Source organism: Vidua chalybeata, chromosome 5 (genome assembly GCF_026979565.1).
Source record: "Vidua chalybeata isolate OUT-0048 chromosome 5, bVidCha1 merged haplotype, whole genome shotgun sequence".
In the NCBI taxonomy this organism is placed as follows: Eukaryota; Metazoa; Chordata; class Aves; order Passeriformes; family Viduidae; genus Vidua; species Vidua chalybeata.
The window spans coordinates 70099865-70111406 of NC_071534.1; the positions used below are offsets into that span (position 1 = coordinate 70099865).

General features: G+C 54.5%; 1 protein-coding gene across 3 annotated transcripts in view; it reads right to left on the minus strand.

The window, feature by feature from the left end:
• PLXNA4 (plexin A4) overlaps positions 1-11014 on the minus strand; it is a 440787-nt gene extending 429773 nt beyond the window's left edge. For all 3 annotated transcript variants that reach the window (XM_053942305.1, XM_053942306.1, XM_053942307.1), the window contains exon 1: positions 10824-11014. The gene's annotated coding sequence lies outside the window, so the exon portion shown is untranslated. The remainder of the gene's footprint in view (positions 1-10823) is intronic.
• Between the last annotated feature and the right edge of the window lie 528 nt (positions 11015-11542).

Consider the following 11542-nt stretch of genomic DNA (forward strand, 5'->3'; position numbering starts at 1 on the left):
AAAGCATGTGTAGTTTGCATTTGTGTGTAGCAATGTGCATATAAATGTGTATTTTTATGTATATGTATAAAACATACACACACACACACATATATATCTATATATATGGATGCATGGAGTTGTATTTAGGGAAAAAGGCATCACAACTTCCAGCAAAAGATAATGAGAGAGCTGGGAACGTGCAGGCAGCATGATGCAACTCCAATCCCTTCCTCACACTGCAGGACAATCAAGGCTTCTTCTCTGAAATGAATGCAGAAAAGGGCCCAAGCAGCTGGGGAAGGGGTGATGCTTGTGAGAAATGGGCTTTTTTTGTGGCTCATGCATTGCAAAGTGTGTGTGTGTGATGAGTCAAAGTCTGAGGGCTGCCTTGTGTCAGCCATTGACTGTGCCAATGACAGCAGCTCCCGACAGCCTTTAATAACACCACTTACAGACTCTGGAGCAGGGGGAGGCAGCAAAAGGGGGGAGGAGAGAGCTTCCCTCGCAGGCTGGTGCACAAAGCGTCCCCGGGCTCGCCAAAATGTGTCACAAGAACCCGTTGATGGCTCCATAATTGCAGCCCACGCTGCAATGTGTTGTTCTAAGAGGCAGCAGAGAGCACAGCCAGGAGAGCAACTTTGGGAACACGGGGGGTGAAGCACGGCCAGGAGGACGTGGGGACACGGGGACACGCTGGGCTCAGGTAGGGGTGGACTGGGTGGTGGTTTAGGGGCTGATCCCAACCACATTTCCCAGTGCAGCAAGTGTGTTCACATACTGGGAAGCAGCCAGGAGAGCAAGAGATTCCACGCTGAACAGGTGAAACGGGGAGAAATATCTGCAGAACACACCTGGAATATGCAAGTCCTGCTGCCCACCTTGGTTCTCCAGCGTGGAGGGGAGAAATAAGTCCCTGCCAGGTCTCATGGATGCTGGGGAGCTCCTGGTGAAGATGCTAAAAATCCTCAGCTTAGTCCAGATTTGGAAAGCTTTGGGAAGAGCTTCGGGAGCTCATCGCGTCCTGATTATTTACTTCTCCAAGCTAAGGAGAGACCTACTTCACACACCGCCTCCTGGAGAGGCGGAAAAATCAGGCATGTAAAATAAGAAGGAAATGGAAATCGACTTGATAGCTCCTTCCCCTTCCTAATGGGGAATACTTACCTAATTAGGCCTGCTTGCTGTTTCCTCCCCTCGCTTTCTTTGAGACATTATGCAGAGAGAAATTTGTCCTAAAAGTTGGTGCTTTCATTCAGAGGCATCCCCTTGAGTGTTTGCCTTGCTGAGGCAGGCGAGGGCAGAAACTTCATCATAAAGGAGGAAAAAAAATCCCTCCTGAGTGTCTCTAAGGGGTGCTGGTTTAAGTACCCAGCTCCTGACGTGGCTCTCCTGCCTCTCCTCCCTTCTCCATCCCTCACCCAGGCAGAGGGTGCAGCTCCAAGGTGCCTCCTGCCCTTGCCTAGCCCAGGTGAGCAGCTCCTGATCTCTGGGAGTGACCTTGGAGACCAGGAAGGGAAAGCCAGAGGATGCAAAGGTGGCCAAAATGACTCCACCCTCAGTGGGCTGTTGGAGACAAACCTGAGACTGCATGGTCTCAGGGCTGGTGGGATCCACGGGGACTCCCAAATCGGCCCCAAATCCATTCCACCACTTGGATGACCTCTCCAAAACACATATCCAAGCAGTTGGTGCAGCTCAGAGTGGGGAAAAAAGGGGTGCTAGAAGCAAAACCCAAACCCTCCAGACCCACATGGACAAGGGTGACCCAACCAGAACACAGCAAGCCCCCCTCTTTTCAGAGAGACCCCACTCTGGTGGCCTCCCCTCACCAGGAGAAGGGGTTGGCACGTGCAGGATGTGCAGGAGCACCTCCCACCCTACAGGATGCTCCCAACCACCCCTACAACAGAGCCAGGCTGATGTGACCCTACACGTGGGGGTACAGTGGTCTCCATTCACCCCTAGACCCCTACGCTGGATCCCTTTTTCCCTTCCTCCATTTCCATCCCACACTTTCCAGGAAGGCCCCCCCCATCCCCCTCAGCCCTGCTCCTTCACCCCAGGAATTTTCTTCTCTTCCCTGCAGGGAACAGAGCTTCCAAGAAGGAAAATGCAAAGCCCAAAGGGAATGACTTCAAGCAACGAGACGGCTCTGCAAAGGAAGGTGTTTTATTCCTGCCTGAGGGGGTGCTTTAAAGAACCTCCTTTTGTTTCCTCAAAGGCTGCCAAAGGTGGAGGGATTCAGGGAACTCACCCTGCAAGCAGCAGCAGCAGAGATTTCCCCAAGCCCAGGTCTCTGCCTACCCAGCGTCCTGCACTGGTCCAGCCATTCCTGCATCCCTCCCCGCCCCATCTCCCAGGGCAGCACCTGCACCTGCAGCACCTGTGCAGGGTGTGAGGGGAGGGGCCAAGCCATCCCCTGCAGCTGCTCCAACCAGCCCTGAAACTTCACCTCCCAGTTGTTAATTCAGCATCCAGAAAAGCTGTGTTGTTTTCCTTTTTTTTTTTTTTCTTTTTTTTTTTTTTTTTTCTTTTTTCCCCCACTAGGCAATTTCCAGGGAACAAGAATGAACTGCACAGCTTATCCCTGCTGCAAGCCAAGCCAAGCCCTCCCTTGCCCCAGCCAGAGAGGGAAAGCAGCCTCACTCCTCCCAGTGCCCCTGGACATCCCTCCATCCTCCCACAGCCTCCTGTCCCCACCGAGCCACCCCTCTGCAGCCACTGCAGCATCCTCAGGGCTGCCAGGCTGTGAAGGACAGCAGGAGGGAAGCAGGGAGGTTTCCTTGAAGAGCCACCTCTGCAGCACTGCCAGCTTCCAGGGGAAGCTGTGAATCCAGTGGCTGCAGGCAGGAGACCCCTTTGCATCCCCCTTGCACCTCCTGAGCATTCCCAAAACCAATGGATGTGCTGGATAAACGGGATCCGGGCAGGTCCCTGCTGCAAAGGAAACCTGCTCCTGCCCCCTGCACCCATTCCTGGGGAGCAAGACCCCCAAAAGCAGGATCTATCCCACCCATGGACACTGGAAAGTGATGGTGAGGGCAGGCAGAGCCATGCCCTGAGCAGGGCTCGCTGTGCTTGGCCCCTTGCAGCCCTGGAGGGGTGCCCAGCACCAGGGGGGCTGAGCAGAGCACGGGAGCATCAGAGGAGCTTCCCTGCCTCCCAGCACAGAGGGCCGGGCTTGCAGACAGGGAGGGACTCCAGCAAACAACGAGGAGCAGCAGAGGCAGAGATGAGAGCAGGTATTTAGCGGGCAGCGCCTACGAGGTGCCGTGAATGCAGCGTTTGTGCTGGATGAAGAGTCATTGTCACAGAACTTGATGCCAGCCCCACGCCCCGAATGGTGACAGGCGATTACCAGTTTGGAAATGAGTAAGCTCATTATAACCAAACGTTTCGCTCAAATCCCCCTCCAAAGGAGGGATCCGACGAGGGAAGGGACCTGTGACGGGAACAAACTGGGGGATTTGTTTAACCAGATCAGCCTGCTGGGGCAGCACAGCACGGTTCCCTGCCTCTAGCCTGGATAAACCTGGATTCCCGGGAAGCTTAACCCCCCATCCCACATGGGCAGGGTGGGCAGTGTCCCACACCCAGCATTGGGGTCTGCTGGGCACAACCCTGCTTTTAAGGGATGAAAAGAAGCACCTTTCAGTAATAAATAATAATGCTAAATATGTGTTTCTATAGCAACTCATCACCATAGCAGCTCGGCGCAGGAGGAGAACTCGGAGCTCATCCCGCCGTCTTCAGGGTGAGGAGGCAACTGCCCTCCCAGAGGTGGCTTCAGTGGTGGCACAGCTGGACTTAAAGCAAGAAGTCCCCCTCCAAGTTGTCCCTGAGCACTGCCCTCCCTGGGGAAGCTGTTTGGATGATCTGGGGAGGAGCAGTCAGGGATCCAAGCGGTGATTGGGGTATGGAGTCTCAAAAGCACCAGGTACTGATGTCATTGCAACCCCCCAGATCAGTCCTGGGATCCAAGGAGGGATCTCAAAAGCATCGTGTATCGAGGTCATTGCAACCCCCCAAATCAGGCCTGGGATGCAGGGGGGCTGGAAGGAAAGGAGGCTGTGACAGGGGACAGCCCCACTGTCCAGCCAGGAGGACACGGTGAAGGGGAGAGTGCAAAGGGTGAGGCACAACCAAAGGGAGGAAATGCCCAAAATTATCCATGCAAATACCAACCCCTCAACACTTACACCTCTCAGGAGAATGGCTTAAAAACTCCACGTGTTTAACTCCACGTCTTAAAAACTCCACATTGCTCAACCTTTAGCAAGACCCAGAAATTTGCACCAAAACCCTGACAAATAGAAGGAGTTTCCCAAAACAGCCCAAAAACTTCTTTTTTTCCTAAGGCACACATGCACACCCTAACTTGGCTGTGTGCTTTTCTTCTCTAGAGTGTCCATTAAAGAAAAATCACAGCTTTTGACTGGCTCCACAATTGGTGTGGTTGTATTCCAGGGCTGTGGGGGCAGAGCTTTTGCCTTGAATGTAGACCCTCCTGTTCCTCAGCACCTCTGAAAGCCTCTTCCCAGCCAGCAGAAGAAGGTGGCACTGCCCACAGGTGGGACAGTGCCCATTATCCATGGGCATGATGCCATTCCTCAGGCTGGTGAGGGAGTTCCCAACAAAGCCCCCGCCCGCTTTTACTCCCTTCACAAGTGAGTAATTTTTAAAGGTTATTAGAGCAAAGCAGGCATTAGGTGGTGGCTGAAAGGAACAGTCACTTGTAGGAGTCTTCCCCCACTTGATAAATGGGGAAACAAGAAGCCAAGGAATCCATTGGGAGCTGTGGGACAGGTCTCCATCAAATCCAAGCCTCCCTTTGGCAGCCCAGGGTAAGTTTCCCTAAAGTAAAATGAAGCTGTGTAGCACACCAAGCACTTGCTATTCCATCAATAGGCAATTGTAACAGGATACACCTCCTTAGTCTCTAAATGAGTTTTCTTTCCAGCACTACATTATAGACAAATCCCCTGTCACAAAAAACAAATAAATCCCTTTTCACAATCAAATATGCTCTAACCAAGTCAAACAGGGCCACGCGCACGTGCAGCGAATCCACAAAGCTTCTCCCAACTTCCCAGCATGACCATCCTCCCTTCAGGTGGGGAAAGATGTGGAAAGGAGAGGAAAGAAAGAATATTTGACAGGAGAAACAAAGTGGCAATTTCCCAGTTCAGCTGGGAATCGATGGGTGGGCTCCTCCTGTTCCTGCTCCACAGGGGCTGAGCTCTCACTGCAGAACCCAGACTGACACAACACCAGAGCTTGACTTGCTGGTGCTTCATCCCAGCAAGATATTTTTAATTTAAACCTTGTCACTGCTGAGGATGAAGCCATCCAGGCTGTAATTTATTGCTAATTCATCCTCCTGATCCCTATAACTCTAAGATCAAGTCACCAAACAGTGGAATGCCCGGACAGTCCCCAGCGAGGCTCGGCATGAATGAGCGTCAGGGGGCTGCTGGCAGCAAGTGCCAGTTCCTCATGCAGAAAAAAAAAAGCAAATATATAAATATTAACCATCTACAGGTGGTCACCACTCCAGCATCACCTCACTGTTTCCCAGGAAAACACTACTGGGAATAAAACACCTTCACAAGCCTCACCTTTCCTCCCCTGTGGAGTGTTTTAAGCTCCAGGAGAAATAACACAGAGGTTGTGGAGCCTTGTTTCACAAACATTTATGTGCATTTGGCTCTGAGAGTTCACCCAGGATCAAGATTTATCCCTCTGGCCCTTGCAGGAGAGCAGAGAAGGGGGAAATGTGTGGGTATAGATCATGCAAATGCCTGTAGTGGAAAGCTAACCTGTATTGTCTGCATTAGAGCCACACATTCGTCCTGGCAAATTCAAGTGCCAGTCAAATCCCATAAATTTATTGCCAATGGCTGGGTGGGAAAGCCCCAGCAGATCAGTGTGTGGATAATAGAGATGGAAGGAAACTCAGAGATCAGGCATGAAAAGTAGGAGAAGCAGAGGTGCAACATCTCCCTTTTGGGTCACAAGTGTAAGTCCTGCCATGCTCAGCAGAACTTTTTCTTTATCCCAATGCAAAAGAAGCCTGGGAATCTCAGCCACTTGACTTTTGGGTCTGGATTTCTGTTTCACTGCATGAAGCATTTAAAAACCACTTTTTTTTTAAAGGGGGGGAAACCCTCTCAGCAGCAAAGTCTGGAGTTAAAAGCAAGTGACAGAGTCTGCAAGTGATCTCTCTCTCTCTCTAGTGATTCCAGGTGAGGTCACAGCCACCTGCTGAGAGGTAGCAAAGTGGGATGGGGGTTTGAACCCAGTCACTGCTCTCCCCCAGGTCTTCAGGCTCTGAGAAGTTTGTGTCTGCTACAAACATCAGTATTTGAGGTAGCAACAGCTGGGAACATTGTATTTCAGCAAAAAGCTGGCTTCCTCCATGGCTCCAGGAATCCCCTGGGAAGGGAGCGTGTCCCTGGCAATGTTCACATCAGCTGGACCTGGAGAGCTACAGGTTTCTAAAATGAAGGGGTCATTGGGTTTTCAAACGACTGTTCAGGGCCTTCAGAGCATCTCTAAGGGCTCACAGAGGGGTTTTTACCAAGGAAAGGGCTCAGGACAGGTGCCACATGACACTGGGGGCTCTGGCAGGGGATGCAGAGTTGGCACCTCTTACCTGGGTGGCTGCTCAGCCCCTTAAGGACGAGGCAAACTAACAGAGCTCATGCACCAACAAAAATACCCAGACTATTCCTTGGGATGAGTCAAAAAAAAACCCAAGGGAGAATGCCAGATACAGAAAATCGCCACACAGGCTGTGGGGAACTCAGCATGTCATTTTTGCAATGATGTCTCCATTCCCAAATGTGATTAAAAATATTTTGCAGCAAATTTTAAAGGCACTGGGACTGAGGTCCATGAAAGCACAGCTGCTCCCAGGCCAATTCCCTAACCCAAAGTGTTTGGTTGTCTCTGCCCATGGCAAGGTATTGGAACTAGATGATCTTTAAAGTCCCTTCCAACCCAAACTGTTCTGTAATTCCACAATTCTGTGATACTTTTTCACTTCAAAACACCCATTTGCCATTTTAACTGGGAAAAAATTCAATCCTGAAAATGCCCTGTTCTGTCCAAGGGCTGCTCTTGGCTATTGAAGCACAGACTGGAGGGCAGGGCACCACTCCCCGCTCTCATCACCGAGTCCCACTTGGGGCTCAGTTTGCATTTCAGGCTGGTGAGTGAGAATTCCTCATCAATAAATGTGGACTGAGCTGTTTGCCTCTCTGTGCCTCAGTTTCCCAATCCATTCCACAGGGAATTGAATGAGTGGTTATGTTTTAAAACCCCGTGCCTCAGTTTCCCAATCCACACCACGGGAATGGAGTAAATGGTTGTGTTTTAAAACCATTCAGAGCCTGAGTAAAAAACATGTGGGCAGTACTACGTAATTTTTTTTCTTCTTCTTCTTTTTTCTTTTTGTCACAGGCTCCTTGAGAGCTCAAAGCTGAGGGATATAAAGCACTTTTCACAGGAAGACAGTCACGCAGGGAAGCACGCTCATCACTGATGCCCTGCAGAAAGGCAGTGGGCTGCCCAGACTCTCTGCACAGACGGGAAGTCTCGTTGCCTTGGGCGCCTGGAGCGCTGCTGTCCCTTCCCTGAGTCTCGCAAGCCAGAAGGAAGGAGTAAGAAAGAGCCTTCTGAAGCCTTTCAGAGAGCCAGAAAGGTTCCCCAGATGCTTTTTGTTAGAGCATGAAGCAGTTCGAGGGCTTTGCTAGGGGAAACAGTCACAGCCCAAAACGCATCCCTGGGTGGGGAGGGGGATTCATGGGCAGCACATGAGACTTTGGAGTCTCAGCTATGCGGGACCCCACTTTAGAGGGGTTATAAATAATAAATAGATCAAGAGGAGCCAAATGATTCCCAGGACAGCACGCCATCCCGCTCCAAAACACATGTGGGCAGTGCCAAGCCCCAAACTCTGGCGCTGCTAACTCCGAAACTCAGCAGCCCCACCTCTGACACCCTCCCCGGGTCAGATCCCAGCCTGGAGCCCACAGTGCCAGCATCCTTCTCAGCTTTGCAGGAAACAGGGGTTCCCTTCCTCACAAGAAACTGATTCCCGCACGGCGTTAACCCTCAGCACACCCCGAGCATCGTAAGATCTTGCCAGGCTCTTCACACGAATCCAGCCCCGGCACGGCGAGAGGGAGCTCGGTTTTACTGCAACCCCTCGGCATCGGGAGGCAGAGACAAAGCGGTTCAGTAAAAGGAAAAAGATGCAACACAAAAGGGGCGCCGGCATCTCTCCTCCCCCTCCTCAGCCTGCGAAAGTAGAGGAATTGATACGAAAGCGGCTCCGGCAAGCCAGAGCCCCCCGGGATGGGGCTGCCACAGACGGCTCCTGCCTTGCCGGCAGCGCAGCTCCGCCGCTCTCCTGCCTCTGCTCAGCCCTTCGCTTTGCCTCACCCACCGGCTGCCGAGCACCAGGCTCTCTGCGCTGCAGGGAGGGATGCTGCCAGGTGAATCCGGTGAGGAAAAGCTCAAATATCGCCTCTCCCTGCGGAGAAGTTCAGCATCTCCCTTTGGGTTTGCAGCGTCCCTCCCCAGCCGGGCTGCGCGCACAGCGCATTTGGCACCAGCCCTCCGGTGCCTGCGAGGCAGTTACGATCATCGAGCAAATGCTTGCCTACAGCACCGCGATTGATCATCAGCCCGGCTTCTAAAACACCCGTCTTGGACATAAACAACACTTAGATCATGCGGCTGTCATTTATTTCGCGTGGTATCTATACCGCCGAGCGCCACACATTTAGGATGGGACAGAGAGAGAAGAAGCCTTGGAGTGGTCCTTACGGAAAGGAGACACCCCCATGGAGGGTGGGTCTGGGCAGAGGAGGGGAGAAAAGCCCCAGGTTTTCGTGCCGGGGCTGGGGTTGCGTGTTTAAACCTGGCTGCACACGCGAAGCACACACACACATCTGTTGCACCGCTTGAAGCCCGGCTTAGCCAAGGATCCCACACACACAAACAAACAAACAAACAAACACGCACTTCCCCAGGCAAAAAAAAAAAAAAAAAAAAACAACAAAAAAAAAAAAAAAACCACCAAGCAAAACGCTGCTCGCATCCCCTGCACCTCCAGCCAGAGGCTTAGGCGGGGGGAGGAAGCACCTAATCCCACGCTGGGAGGCACACGCCGTAATTAAAATCACAGAGACGCCGAAGCCCGTGCCCCCCGTGCCCCCCTGGTCCTGCCCGCTCGCGCATTTCTACAAACAGCACCCGGGTGAAGCAGAGGGCAGGTAAAGAAAATAAGTTGGCACGCTTTCCGCCCTCCAAAATATTTGTGCACGCTCAAGACAAGTCCCTAGAAGGCTGCGAGCAGTTTGCGTCGGCTGTAAAAATCCCCTGGCACCGTCATTGTTCCCAGGGAACGAGAGCATCCCCCGGCAGTCTCGGGAGTCCCGGTCCGAACCTCCCCTCTGCACCACTCACCCCCACGACTCGGGGAGCGCCAGACTCCCCTCGCTTTTCCCAGAACCTCTGTTCCCAGGCATCGCCTCCCGGCAGCGGAGGGAAGCCGTGGACAATCAGGTGCGCTTCCAGCGAGCTCTCCCGCACCGCTGCCCGGCGGCAGGGCTGCGAAGCAGCGCGGGGTGTGGAAGTTTTTCGGGAGAGGTGCGGAGCCACACGCGTTCCACCGGCTCCTTCCCACCAGGGCGAGCCCTGCGGGTGCTACCCCCGCACCCAGCACGCCGAACGCCGCATCCCTTCGCGGCACGGGGAGCAGATGGAGCCCCGGGAGGAGGATTTCCTCCGGGCTGGGGATGGAGCAGCCGCTACAAACCCAAACAGCCCTGCTGCGGCTGAGCAAGCGGGTTTGTTTGTCTGCGAGGAACTCAGCTGCTGCCGGAGTATCAGATTTCCACAGAAACAACGTGGATTTCCACCAAAACAACGCGCGGCTCGGTGTTTAGATCACTTCTCCCGGTCTACATAATTTAAGGGCATATGTGTGATAAACGCAGAGCATCAATACGCAGGTTTCGGTTGCAGCACACACATGCACCGAGGGAAAGGAGGGAGGTTCAGCAGCGCTGACTCCGCAGCCGGGATTTGGGCAGGGAAACTCTCCGGCACCTTGCAGGAAGGGAAGCGACGGGGCTCTGCCCTTCCCTCTTAGGTGTTCACCACCGGGGCTGGACCCTGTCCCCATCCATCGGTCACCCGGGAGGTGTTATCCTCCCCGGGAATAGGGCTCTGCCTCCAGCCCCGTCCAGCTGCAACCTCACCGGGAGCAGGAAAAGTTTGCAAATGCCTCCAGCCCCTCGCCCGAGGAGAGCTCTGGAGCATCGAAGGGGGAAAATACCCCCCGAGGGGAGGAAAATCCGCAGCCGGGGGATGCCGAGGGTGATGAGGGACGGGCTGAGCCGCTGGAGCCGCTACCTCCGCGGAGAAAAGTTGAGCCTTGTGCATGGGGAAAAAGCCATCGGGGACCCGGGAAAGGGGGACACCGGCCACCGCGTCCCCTCCGCGCTGGGGATGTGGAGAAGGGGGGATCCCCGCCGCGGCCCCCCGCCCGGCATCCTCCCAAACCGGGCCGGGAGGGGCGGAGGGGCCGTGCCCGAACCCCCCGGCTCAGCCCGCTGTCCGCGGGGGTCCCTGCCCTCCATCCCAGACCCCCTTCCCGGGACCCGGGGGTGGGGAGCAGCGGCGGGGGCGCCTCCCAGAGCCCCCCTTTCCACTGCCGCCAGGTGTGGAGGGCAGGTACCGCTGCAGCCCCGCCAGCCCTCCCGGGGCATCCTCCGGGGCATCCTCCCGCAGCCCCCGCTGCCCGGGCGGGGCGGGGGGCTCCTTACCTGGGAATGCTCCTCGCTTGCTTTGGGTGGGTTTTGGTGTAAATATATATATATATATATATATATATATATATTATATTTCTCTCCTCTCCTTTCCCCCCACTTCAGTCTTCAGAGCAGGCGCCGCATTGACACTGCAGATGGTCTCTGTGTGCGTGTGTGTGTGTGTGTGTGCGCGTGTGTGCGTGTGTGTCTCTCTCCAATCCCAAATACTCCACGGAGGCGGAACACGGAGCCCCTCTCTCTGCACTGGGCAAACCGTGTCTGGCTCGCCCAGAGCCGGGGGGGAGAGAATGGGGGGGGGCAAACGCAGCTCCAGTTTTCACTCCCCCCCCCCAAATCACCCCTTCCCTCCCCTCCCTCCCTCCCCCAGCCTTTCCCCCCCCCCGCCTCTAAACCAGCCAGGAGTGGGGGGAGCCGGGCAGTGGAGCTGCAGGCGGGGTGCAGGCAGGGGATGCAGGCAGGGGATGCGCTACGGGGCCATGCCCGGCTCCGCGGCCTCCCGCCCGCCGGGGAGGGCTCGCACTGCGGCTGTCTCGCCAGCCAGCCCTTCCTCCCCAGCCCTCCTCTCCAATGGTGGCTGCGGAGCCGGCTTGGACACCCAGGCTCTTTTGCAAACACAGGCACACGCAAAGGCACACACCCCTTTCCGAAAAAAAAAAAAAATAGAAAAAAAAAAATAAAAGCCGGAGAGGTGTAGAAGTGCTGTGGCAACAGCA